An 11,347-nucleotide genomic window follows, 5' to 3' on the forward strand; every position below is an offset into this window, starting at 1 on the left:
AAGGCTCGTGGGTTGTATTCCCGCTGGGGCCACCTATATGTAAAATGTACGTAAGTCACTTCGGATGAAGGCATCTGCTAAATGCCATATACACTATTTGATCAATTATATTATGTAGCTGAGCTCGGCTGATAATACAGTGGCTGCTTGTACAGTCAGTGTACTACAACTCATAGATAGATAGATAGATAGATAGATAGATAGATAGATAGATAGATAGATAGATAGATAGATAGATAGATCTCAGTCTTATCTTCAGGCCTTTGGCCACGTTGTCATTGTCCAAGATAGTGGCGTTAGAGGGACCGAGGCGTGTGCAGGTGCGTAGAACGCAGGAGGGGCAGTAATTACTCTGGTGCCAGGGCTCCTGCGGCGACTCCTCCCCACAGCATCCATAACCCGTCGTCCTGCCACGGGATAAACGCTGCGCCATCCATCACGCGCCCACTTGACAAACACCTTCTATAATAGAAGTTTATTTTTATGGGGGACTGAATCAAGGACTTTCCCATGCATACAAAAACGTGTCACAATTATTTATGGCTTCTGCTGAGACGCACAATATGTCATATCAAAGTCCCATCCTCCGTCCCCGGCGCCCGCGCCAGCCTGTCAATATCTCTGCTGCTATCAATAATGTGGAACACCGCTACGATAAGCCTCCGGGATTCTGAGGTCATTCCGCTGGCGCGAGCGAGCATGGAGGGACACACACAGACACTCATACACACAAGTCCTTAATGCACTGTAAGCGGTTACAGACAGAATAGCAGAAAGAGCTAGGCTGAAACACACACACACACACACACACACACCTTTAATTATCCTTCTAGTTTCCACCATAATCCCCCCCCGACTAAAACAACAATTACCAAAACAAAGGTACAAGTTCAAAAATGAACCTGACTCGTTTTGGAGAGAGGACCAACGTGGATTTTTGTCTGTCAATCAAATGGCAGGTAAGGCCATAGCAAAGAAAAACGGTCAAAGACGAGTGAGCATGGGAGAGTGTGTGTGTGTGTGTGTGTGTGTGTGTGTGTGTGTGTGTGTGTGTGTGTGTGTGTGTGTGTGTGTGTGTGTGTGTGTGTGTGTGTGTGTGTGTGTGTGTGTGTGTGTGTGTGTGTGTGTGTGCACGCACGCACGCGCGTGTTTACTAGAATGAGTGGCAAACAGGGGAGGGAATATAGAAGGAAAAAAATAACAACTGAAAGGAAATCCCTGCACTGCAGCCTCCAAATCTGAGGGCTGTCAATCTGGGTGAGTGGCAACCCCTTTTGCCCAGAGAAAAGGCAATAAATTGGGGTTCCAGATAAGGCCTGCAACACCAGTGCCATGCCTGACAAAAAATGAGCGGCTTTTCCGTAGGCTACTTGAGTGCTGTCAATCAGCGTGACTGCCAGGCTCACACATCGCCAGCAGAGAGACGGAGAGAATAACAAACAGATTACAGAGAGGGGAGAGAGGAAGGGAGAGAGGAAGGGAGAGAGGGAGGGAGAGAGGAAGGGAGAGAGGAAGGGAGAGAGGGAGGGAGAGAGGAAGGGAGAGAGGGAGGAGAGAGGAAGGGAGAGAGGAAGGGAGAGAGGGAGCGAGAGAGGAAGGGAGAGAGGGAGGGAGAGAGGGAGGGAGAGAGGAAGGGAGAGAGGGAGGGAGAGAGGAAGGGAGAGAGGAAGGGAGAGAGGAAGGGAGAGAGGGAGCGAGAGAGGAAGGGAGAGAGGAAGGAGAGAGGGAGCGAGAGAGGAAGGGAGAGAGGAAGGAGAGAGGGAGCGAGAGAGGAAGGGAGATAGGAAGGGAGAGAGAGAGGAGGGAGAGAGGAAGGGAGAGAGGAAGGGAGAGAGGAAGGGAGAGAGGAAGGGAGAGAGGGAGCGAGAGAGGAAGGGAGAGAGGAAGGGAGAGAGGAAGGGAGAGAGGAAGGGAGAGAGGGAGGGAGAGAGGAAGGGAGAGAGGGAGGGAGAGAGGGAGGGAGAGAGGAAGGGAGAGAGGGAGGGAGAGAGGGAGGGAGAGAGGAAGGGAGAGAGGAAGGGAGAGAGGGAGGGAGAGAGGAAGGGAGAGAGGAAGGGAGAGAGGGAGGGAGAGAGGAAGGGAGAGAGGGAGGGAGAGAGGGAGGGAGAGAGGAAGGGAGAGAGGAAGGAGAGAGGAAGGGAGAGAGGAAGGGAGAGAGGGATCGAGAGATGGAGCGAGAGAGGAAAGGAGAGAGTGAGCGAGAGAGGAAGGGAGAGAGGGAGGGAGAGAGGAAGGGAGAGAGGGAGCGAGAGAGGAAGGGAGAGAGGAAGGGAGAGAGGGAGCGAGAGAGGAAGGGAGAGAGTGAGCGAGAGAGGAAGGGAGAGAGGGAGCGAGAGAGGAAGGGAGAGAGGAAGGGAGAGAGGGAGCGAGACAGAGCGCATTAAGCTGGAGCTAGAGGAAAATGAATAAATATGATAAATTGAAATGATGAGATTGTGGTACTTGGTGTTTTGGACTCTGCTACCCACAGGGATTAGGCCCCATTCACTGTCATTTTCATTGATGTGCTTCAACAACACACACACACACACACACACACACACACACACACACACACACACACACACACACACACACACACACACACACACACACACACACACACACACACACACACACACACACACACACACACACACACACACACACACACACACACACACACAAACTCAAGTATATATTGCCTTTTTAACTAGTCCTATACTTCGCCAACATCTCTTGGGCACTGACAAAACCTTCAAATAAAACTAGACATCTAAAAACCAACAACAATACACACACACAAAAACAATAGCTCATGGAACTACAGGATAACTTTGTCCTGTGAAGGCATTAGACGTATGGTCCAGGAGAGATAGCAGCAACAGTAAATGATTACCTTTTACAAACCGGGCCTTTGTAATAAAATGTGTCAGGAGAGTATTATCAATTCACCAGTTCGGTGAAGATAGTATTTCTGAAGCCACAGAGAGAGAGAGAGAGAGAGAGAGAGAGAGAGAGAGAGAGAGAGAGAGAGAGAGAGAGAGAGAGAGAGAGAGAGGATCATTATCAGGAGGGAAGCCAAAATCAGAATTCTTCACTGTCCAGAAGGGAGGGTCTTAGACGTGTGTGTGTGTGTGTGTGTATGGGGGATAGGAGGGTGTGTGTATGGGGAATGGGATAAGGTGTGTATGGGGGATAGGAGGGTGTGTGTATGGAGGATTGGAGGGTCTGTGTATGGGGGATAGGAGGGAGTGTGTATGGGGGATAGGAGAGTCTGTGTATGGGGGATAGGAGAGTGTGTGTATGGGGGATAGGAGGGAGTGTGTATGGGGGATAGGAGGGTGTTTGTGTGGGGGATAGGAGGGAGTGTGTATGGGGGATAGGAGGGAGTGTGTATGGGGATAGGAGGGTGTGTGTATGGAGGATTGGAGGGTCTGTGTATGGGGGATAGGAGGGAGTGTGTATGGGGGATAGGAGAGTCTGTGTATGGGGGATAGGAGAGTGTGTGTGTGGGAGATAGGAGAGTGTGTGTATGGGGGATAGGAGGGTGTGTGCATGGGGGATAGGAGGATGCGTGCATGGGGGATAGGAGGATGTGTGTAGGGGGATAGGAGGATGTGTGTATGGGGGATAGGAGAGTGTGTGTGTGGGAGATAGGAGAGTGTGTGTATGGGGGATAGGAGGGTGTGTGCATGGGGGGATAGGAGGATGCGTGTAGGGGGGATAGGAGGATGTGTGTATGGGGGATAGGAGGGTATGTGTGTGGGAGATAGGAGGATGTGTGTGTGGGAGATACGAGGGTGTGTGTGTGGGGGATAGGAGGGTGTGTGTGTGCGGGAAAGGAGGGTGTGTGTGTGTGTGGGAGATAGGGGCGTGTGTGGGGGGGATAGGAGGGTGTGTGTATTGGGGATAGGAGGGTGTATGTATTGGGGATAGGAGGGTGTGTGTGTGGGAGATAGGAGGGTGCGTGTGTGGGGGATAGGAGGGTGTGTGTATGGGGGATAGGAGAGTGTGTGTATGGGGGATAGGAGGGTGTGTGTATGGAGGATTGGAGGGTCTGTGTATGGGGGATAGGAGGGAGTGTGTATGGGGGATAGGAGAGTATGTGTATGGGGGATAGGAGAGTGTGTGTATGGGGGATAGGAGGGAGTGTGTATGGGGGATAGGAGAGTATGTGTATGGAGGATTGGAGGGTCTGTGTATGGGGGATAGGAGAGTGTGTGTGGGGGATAGGAGGGAGTGTGGGGGGATAGGAGAGTATGTGTATGGAGGATTGGAGGGTCTGTGTATGGGGATAGGAGGGTGTGTGTATGGGGGATGTGTGTATGGGGGATAGGAGAGTATGTGTGTGGGGGATAGGAGGAGAGTCTGTGTATGGGGGGATAGGGGGGAGAGTGTGTGCATGGGGGATAGGAGGATGTGTGCATGGGGGATGGGGGATAGGAGAGTCTGTGTATGGGGGATAGGAGGGGGATGTGTGCATGGGGGATAGGAGAGTCTGTGTATGGGGGATAGGAGTCTGTGGGGGATAGGAGAGTCTGGGGGGGATAGGAGGAGTGTGTGCATGGGGGATAGGAGAGTGTGTGCATGGGGGATAGGAGAGTGTGTGTATGGGGGATAGGAGAGTGTGTGTATGGGGGATAGGAGGATGCGTGTATGGGGGATAGGAGAGTCTGTGTGGGGGATATGGGGGGGATAGGAGGATGGGGGATAGGAGAGTGTGGGGGGATAGGAGAGTCTGGGGGATGGAGAGTGTGTGCATGGGGGATAGGAGAGTGTGTGTATGGGGGATAGGAGAGTGTGTGTGGGGATAGGAGGATGCGTGTATGGGGGATAGGGTGTCTGTGCATGGGGGATAGGAGAATGTGTGTATGGGGGATAGGAGGGAGTGTGTATGGGGGATAGGAGAGTGTGTGTATGGGGATAGGAGAGTCTGTATGGGGGATAGGAGGGAGTGTGTATGGGGGATAGGAGAGTCTGTGTATGGGGATAGGAGAGTCTGTGTATGGGGGATAGGAGAGTGTGTGTGTGGGGGATAGGAGGGTGTGTGTATGGGGGATAGGAGGATGTGTGCATGGGGGATAGGAGAATGTGTGTATGGGGGATAGGAGGGTATGTATGTGGGAGTTAGGAGGGTGTGTGTGTGGGAGATAGGAGGGTGTGTGTGTGGGGGATAGGAGGGAGTGTGTGTGGGAGATAGGAGGACGTATGGAGATTGTATGAGGGATGGATTCTCTGAGCCTTGGGGACACAGACGAGACAGAAGAGTGCCACATCAATAGTCACCCTGTTTAACATAATGTCCTACCAAGCAGTGACTGGTTATGCCCCCTATCTCATTCCCCTTTTCCCTCTCTCTTCTGTCTCTCTCTCTGACTCTCGTTAAAAGCAGGTCAAACATACACATACAGCTGAAGTCGGAAGTTTACATACACCGTAGCCAAATACATTTCAACTCGGTTTTTCACAATTCCTGACATTTAATTCAAGTAAAAATGCCCTGTTTTAGGTCAGTTAGGATCGCCACAAGAATGTGAAATGTCAGAATAATAGTAAAGAGTGATTTATTTCAGCTTTTATTTCATTCACATTCCCAGTGGGTCAGAAGTTTACATACACTCAATTAGTAATTGGTAGCATTGCCTTTGAATTGTTTAACTTGGGTCAAACATTTAGGGTGGCCTTCCACAAGCTTCCCACAATAAGTTGGGTGTATTTTGGCCCATTCCTCATGACAGAGCTGGTGTAACTGAGTCAGGTTTGTAGGCCTCCTTGCTCGCACTCGCTTTTTCAGTTCTACCCACACATGTTCTATAGGATTGAGGTCAGGGCTTTGTGATGGCGACTCCAATACCTTGACATTGTTGTCCTTAAGCCATTTTCCACAACTTTGGAAGTATGCTTGGGGTCATTGTCCATTTGGAAGACCCATTTGCGACCAAGCTTTAACTTCCTGACCGATGTCTTGAGATGTTGTTTCAACATTTCCACATACTTTTTCCTCTTCATTCTTTGGCTTGGAAGCCTCCCCCTTTTTCCTCCAAACATAACGATAGTCATTATGGCCAAACAGTTCTATTTATAAAAGTACGATCTTCGTCCCCATGTGCAGTTGCAAACCGTAGTGTGACTTTTTTATGGCGGTTTTGGAGCAGTTGTTTGCTGAGCGGCCTTTCAGGTTATGTCGATATAGGACTCGTTTTACTGTGGATATAGATACTTTTGTACCTGTTTTCTCCAGCATCTTCACAAGGTCCTTGCTGTTGTTCTGGGATTGATTTGCACTTTTTACACCAAAGTATGTTCATCCCTAGGAGACAGAACGCGTCTCCTTCCTGAGCGGTATGACGGCTGCCTGGTCCCATGGTGTTTATACTTGCGTACTATTGTTTGTACAGATGAACGTGGTACCTTCAGGTGTTTGGAAATTGCTCCCAAGGATGAACCAGACTTGTGGAGGCCTACAATTGTTTTTCTGAGGTCTTGGCTGATTTCTTTTCATTTTCCCATTCTCTTCTGACCCACTGGAATTATGATGCAGTGAATTATAAGTGACATAATCTGTCTGTAAACAATTGTTGGAACAATGACTTGTGTCATGTACAAAGTAGATGTCCTAACCAACTTGCCAAAACTAAAGTTTGTTAACAAGAAATGTGTGGAGTGGTTGAATTACTCCAACCTAAGTGTTTGTAAACTTCCGACTTCAACTGTACCTCTGTGTGAGTGGTATTGCTTCGGCCTGCAGCGAGGTCGGTTCTGGTCTGGTCTGGTCTGGTCTGGTCTGGTCTGGTCTGGTCTGTCTGTCTGTCTGTCTGTCTGTCTGTCTGTCTGTCTGTCTGTCTGTCTGTCTGTCTGTCTGTCTGTCTGCCATAGGGAAAGAGATGCGTAGCAGATGTCTCTTTTAAACACACACACACACACACACACACACGAGTTTGTTCAGTTATGGAGTCCAGCCTTAAAACTCTGGAGTCTGCCCTGATACACACACAGTCTGTGGCATATAGCCCAACTAGCGAACCAGGCTGAAATCTCTCATTAAACATGCAAAGACTCCAGAAACAGAAACGTTTTTTTATTCATCCCCCCTCTCTTCTTTTCACAGGTGTCAAGAGAGATTTCATGGCCTGTGCCTGTGTGGATTTGCCACACCCCTTTTTAGTGCTAATTTGGCCTTTTAGGTTTAATCTCTCTGTGAGTGGCTTTCCTCACCCTTTAATTAGGCAACAGGGAGCCGGCACAAACACCAAACACACACACAGAGAAACACAGAGAGACACACGCTCATGCATGCACACACACACACACACACACACACACAGAAACAAGCATGCATGCATACACGCACACACACACACTCTGCTATTGCTCTCCATGGGCTCCTTTCACACACAGCTCTAGTCACTTAAACAGGACTGAGACAGAAAGAGAAAACAAGAAAGTGCCATAGATAGAGTCAGTGAGAGAGAGAGAGAGAGAGAGAGAGAAAGAGAGAGAGAGAGAGAGAGAGAGAGAGAGAGAGAGAGAGAGAGAGAGAGAGAGAGAGAGAGAGAGAGAGAGAGAGAGAGAGAGAGAGAGAGAGAGAGAGAGAGAGAGAGAGAGAGAGAGAGAGAGAGAGAGAGAGAGAGAGAGAGAGAGAGAGAAAGACAGAGAGTGCATGTGTGCTATGTGTGTGTGGGCATGTGTGAAAGACAGAGAGAATGTTAAACTTTCACTATATTACAATTCCCCATCAACTATCGTACTCACTTGTATCTATCTGTGCTTCATATTGAGTTAGCTTTCTGGGTGTCACGAATCAGGTCTCTCTCTCTCGCTCTCTCTCTCTCCCTCTCACCCTCCCTTCCTGACTAAACACCCCGAACCTTTAACGGAAACTCCACTTTAATAAGTCATTAATATCTACTTCAATACCACTTCTATGACAAAATTACCCAAACAAAGCCTGAGCACTAAAAAGGAGAATACAATAACAGAGGCGCTCGTTATGTGGAAATAAGAGGACACTTAATTGGGGTCTGGTAGCCTAATAGGCAGCACTCTGATTACCAAGCGCTGCACATTGGGTCAAATTAGCCCAGTGATGAGCAGCCAGGGGATTCAATTATGTTGGGAGAACAGAAATAATGCAGTGAAAGCTCCTAACAGGGGCATCGTAACAGGAAACATGGGGACTCGGGTTTAAAAAAACGTGTAATTGGTCTGTTGGTTGGGAAGTTTAGCCTGTTGGTAAATTTGGAACGCCACACTAAGGCCCAGACGTTCCTGGGTACAATAGGAAGCCAATGAGCAGCCATGTTGTTATTGCCATCACCGTTCCTGGAGCCTCGTTCAGGAGGATGTAACGTTGCGAGAACTGTTCAACGAAATGTGCTGTGTGGAACAGATATGATTGTCTGTCAGGTAAAATAGAGAGTCATGTCAGCTCTATTCATGACATTTCTATCTTCAACATTCTGACAAAACAGACAGATAGAAATGTGCCGCGTAGAACAGATATAGAATAGGGGGAAAAGTCTAAACAGTATCCTTGGGACGTCCTAATTCTTACAGTGAGGGTGTCAAAATACCCATAAAACCAAGACATTCCAATCATTATTCCACCATTAATTTTTCCCAAAGGGAATTTTATAAACACTTAAAATAAGGACTGTATTTAGTGTAGACTTACCCTGGCGTGACGTTTTGATAACCGTGTAAATCTCTCTAGGACAAGGTGACTTTTATCAATATATTCAGCTCTATTTACTCTCAGATTCAAACATGTTCATTAGTATCAAAGTAGCCATCATGCAAGACTACGAATCCCAGCAAGCTCCTGCACGTCACCTCTAGCTGACACCTTTGCTATCAGGTGGTGTCAATTTAAAACTTGCACAATTTTTTTCCTCCAATTTATTATTCACTAAACTTAGCTAACATTAGATAGTTGATCCAGAGATTCTTACCTTCGCTTCGATTCGGCAGCCTCGTCCTGATGGCATTTGTAGTTCTTTATGATAGCTACATTAGAAGCTAATTAGCTTTTCATTTTTGGGGAGTAAATACAGAAAAAATATTGATAAAAGACACATTTTCCTAGAGAGATTTACACTGTTATCAAAATGTCACACCAGGGTAGACACAGCCCTTATTTTAAAGGTTTTCAAAATCCCCTATAGGAAAAATGAATGGTCGAAAGACAATTGGAGCCATTTCCTTGTTTGACCCTTAGGTTTTATGAGTATTATGACTCATACTGTGGTGACTCATACTGTGGTAAGGGTTAAAGTTAGGGTTAAGGTTAGTGTTAAGGTTAGGGTTAAGGTTAGGGTTAAAGTAAGGGTTAAGGTTAGAGTTAAGGTTAGGGTTAAGGTTAGGGTTAAGGTAAGGGTTAAGGTTAGGGTTAAAGTAAGGGTTAAGGTTAGGGTTAAAGTAAGGGTTAAGGTTAGGGTTAAGGTTAGGGTTAAAGTAAGGGTTAAGGTTAGAGTTAAGGTTAAAGTAAGGGTTAAGGTTAGGGTTAAGGTTAGAGTTAAGGTTAGGGTTAAGGTTAGGGTTAAGATTAGAGTTAAGGTTAGGGTTAAAGTAAGGGTTAAGGTTAGGGTTAAGGTTAGGGTTAAGGTTAAGGTTAGGGTTAGGGTTAAAGTAAGGGTTAAGGTTAGAATTAAGGTTAGGGTTAAGGTTAAGGTTAGGGTGAGGGTTAAAGTAAGGGTTAAGGTTAGGGTTAAGGTTAGGGTTAAGGTTAAGGTTAGGGTGAGGGTTAAAGTAAGGGTTAAGGTTAGGGTTAAGGTTAAGGTTAGGGTGAGGGTTAAAGTAAGGGTTAAGGTTAGGGTTAAAGTTAGGGTTAAGGTAGGGATGTCCCAAGGATGCCGGGTTGCACTAACCGGTAGAATAGGAGGCTTGTGTAAGCTCTATTCATCACATTTCTATCTGCAACGTTCTAGAATGGTTGTCTTCTGAGTGTGTGAAACACAAGCCTTATAACAGAGAGTGAAATGTGCTGTTTTACAGGGTCAGTCATAGTAGTACGCCACCCCTGAGGCAAATTACAGTTATGTGCCTTGCTCAAGGGCACAGACAGATTTTTCCCCTTGTTGCCTCGGGAATTCGACCCAGTGACCTTCCAGTTACTGGCCCAACGATCTAACCGCTAGGCTACCTGACATCCCATGTAGTTTGTCTCGAGCTGAAAGTCAAGGGCTCCAGTACTGACCGGGGTTAGTGGTCAGGGGAGGGATAGAGGAAGTGTGTTCCACTCCAATCAGTCCCCCAGACAGAGAGCAACACAGTGGTGTTATAAGGCTTGTGTTGACCGAGTCAAAAAGGGGGACTGGTGCGAGATAGACACAATCGCAAACCCCCTCCCTCTCGCTCTCTCTAAGCCCCTCTCTCATTACCCCCACCCTCCCTCTCTCTCATCTTTTTCTGTCCATCACTGTTGGTAGGCAGGCAGACAGGGGCCTAGTGGTAAAGGTAGCTCTGTCTAAGCTCTGTCTACTGTCTATAGCAGTGTCTGTAGTGAGGAGAGATGGGCGACTGAATAATGGATGAGATCTTATAGGAGCCGGCTGGTCCCACATCCAACGCCCCGCGCCAGGAGAGAAGTGCCTCTCGGGAAGCACCCCTGTAGCTGTCACTCACACCACACAGAGGAGGGTGTCTGTGTGTGTTTGAATGTGTATGTCTGTGTGTGTGGGTGCGTGTTTTCAGACAAGGCCCTGTCATCCCCAGACACACACCAGAGAAAGGCAGACACACACTTCTCTGACCTCATCCTCTGACCCCTAGAGTACACACTGTGACCTTTTCATCATCCAATCATCACTCAGAGCCAAGGTCGGGGGGAGGCTTTTGTAATAGTGCACTATATAAGGAATAGGGTGCAATTTCAGAAGTAGCCATGGAAAAAGGAACCAGGAGCCATTGACTCTATTCCATATAGTGCAAATAGGGCTCTGGTCAAAAGCAGTGCACTACATACTAAAAAGGGGGGTCATTTCAGAAGAAGTCACTGAAAAACACAGAAAGAACCAACCAAGAGCCACTAGTCCCACAGTTTCTCTTATATACATACATAGACCCATAGACTGGGTGTCAGTCTGTCCCCTGAATGGCCACTAAATACCACAAGAGAGTGACTCTCAGAGTGGAGCGAAGTGGAACAAACAAAGGCCTGTTTTGTTGCGGCTGATGTGTGATAAATGCGTCCGTCTGGGGGAGCTTTCATGCTCGTCGGAGCAGGTCATTATGCAGGAAACGCCGGCTTTGCCGAGCCGAGCGGCCCCAGTGCCCGCATCCGTTTACTTGGGCCGCACACCACGCCATGCGTCGTCTCTCTTCCCAGAACGTTTGGCTTTTCGCTCCCTCCCTAGCCGTCCCCTTG

At 48.0% G+C, this 11,347-nt stretch overlaps 1 protein-coding gene across 2 annotated transcripts in view; it reads right to left on the minus strand.

Moving 5' to 3' along the window:
- Positions 1-11,347, minus strand: part of LOC118364027 (zinc finger protein 407-like) — a 205,493-nt gene that overhangs the window by 61,762 nt on the left and 132,384 nt on the right. The window lies entirely within an intron of this gene.

The sequence above is a fragment of the Oncorhynchus keta genome, chromosome 31 (assembly GCF_023373465.1).
Source record: "Oncorhynchus keta strain PuntledgeMale-10-30-2019 chromosome 31, Oket_V2, whole genome shotgun sequence".
Lineage (NCBI taxonomy): Eukaryota > Metazoa > Chordata > Actinopteri > Salmoniformes > Salmonidae > Oncorhynchus > Oncorhynchus keta.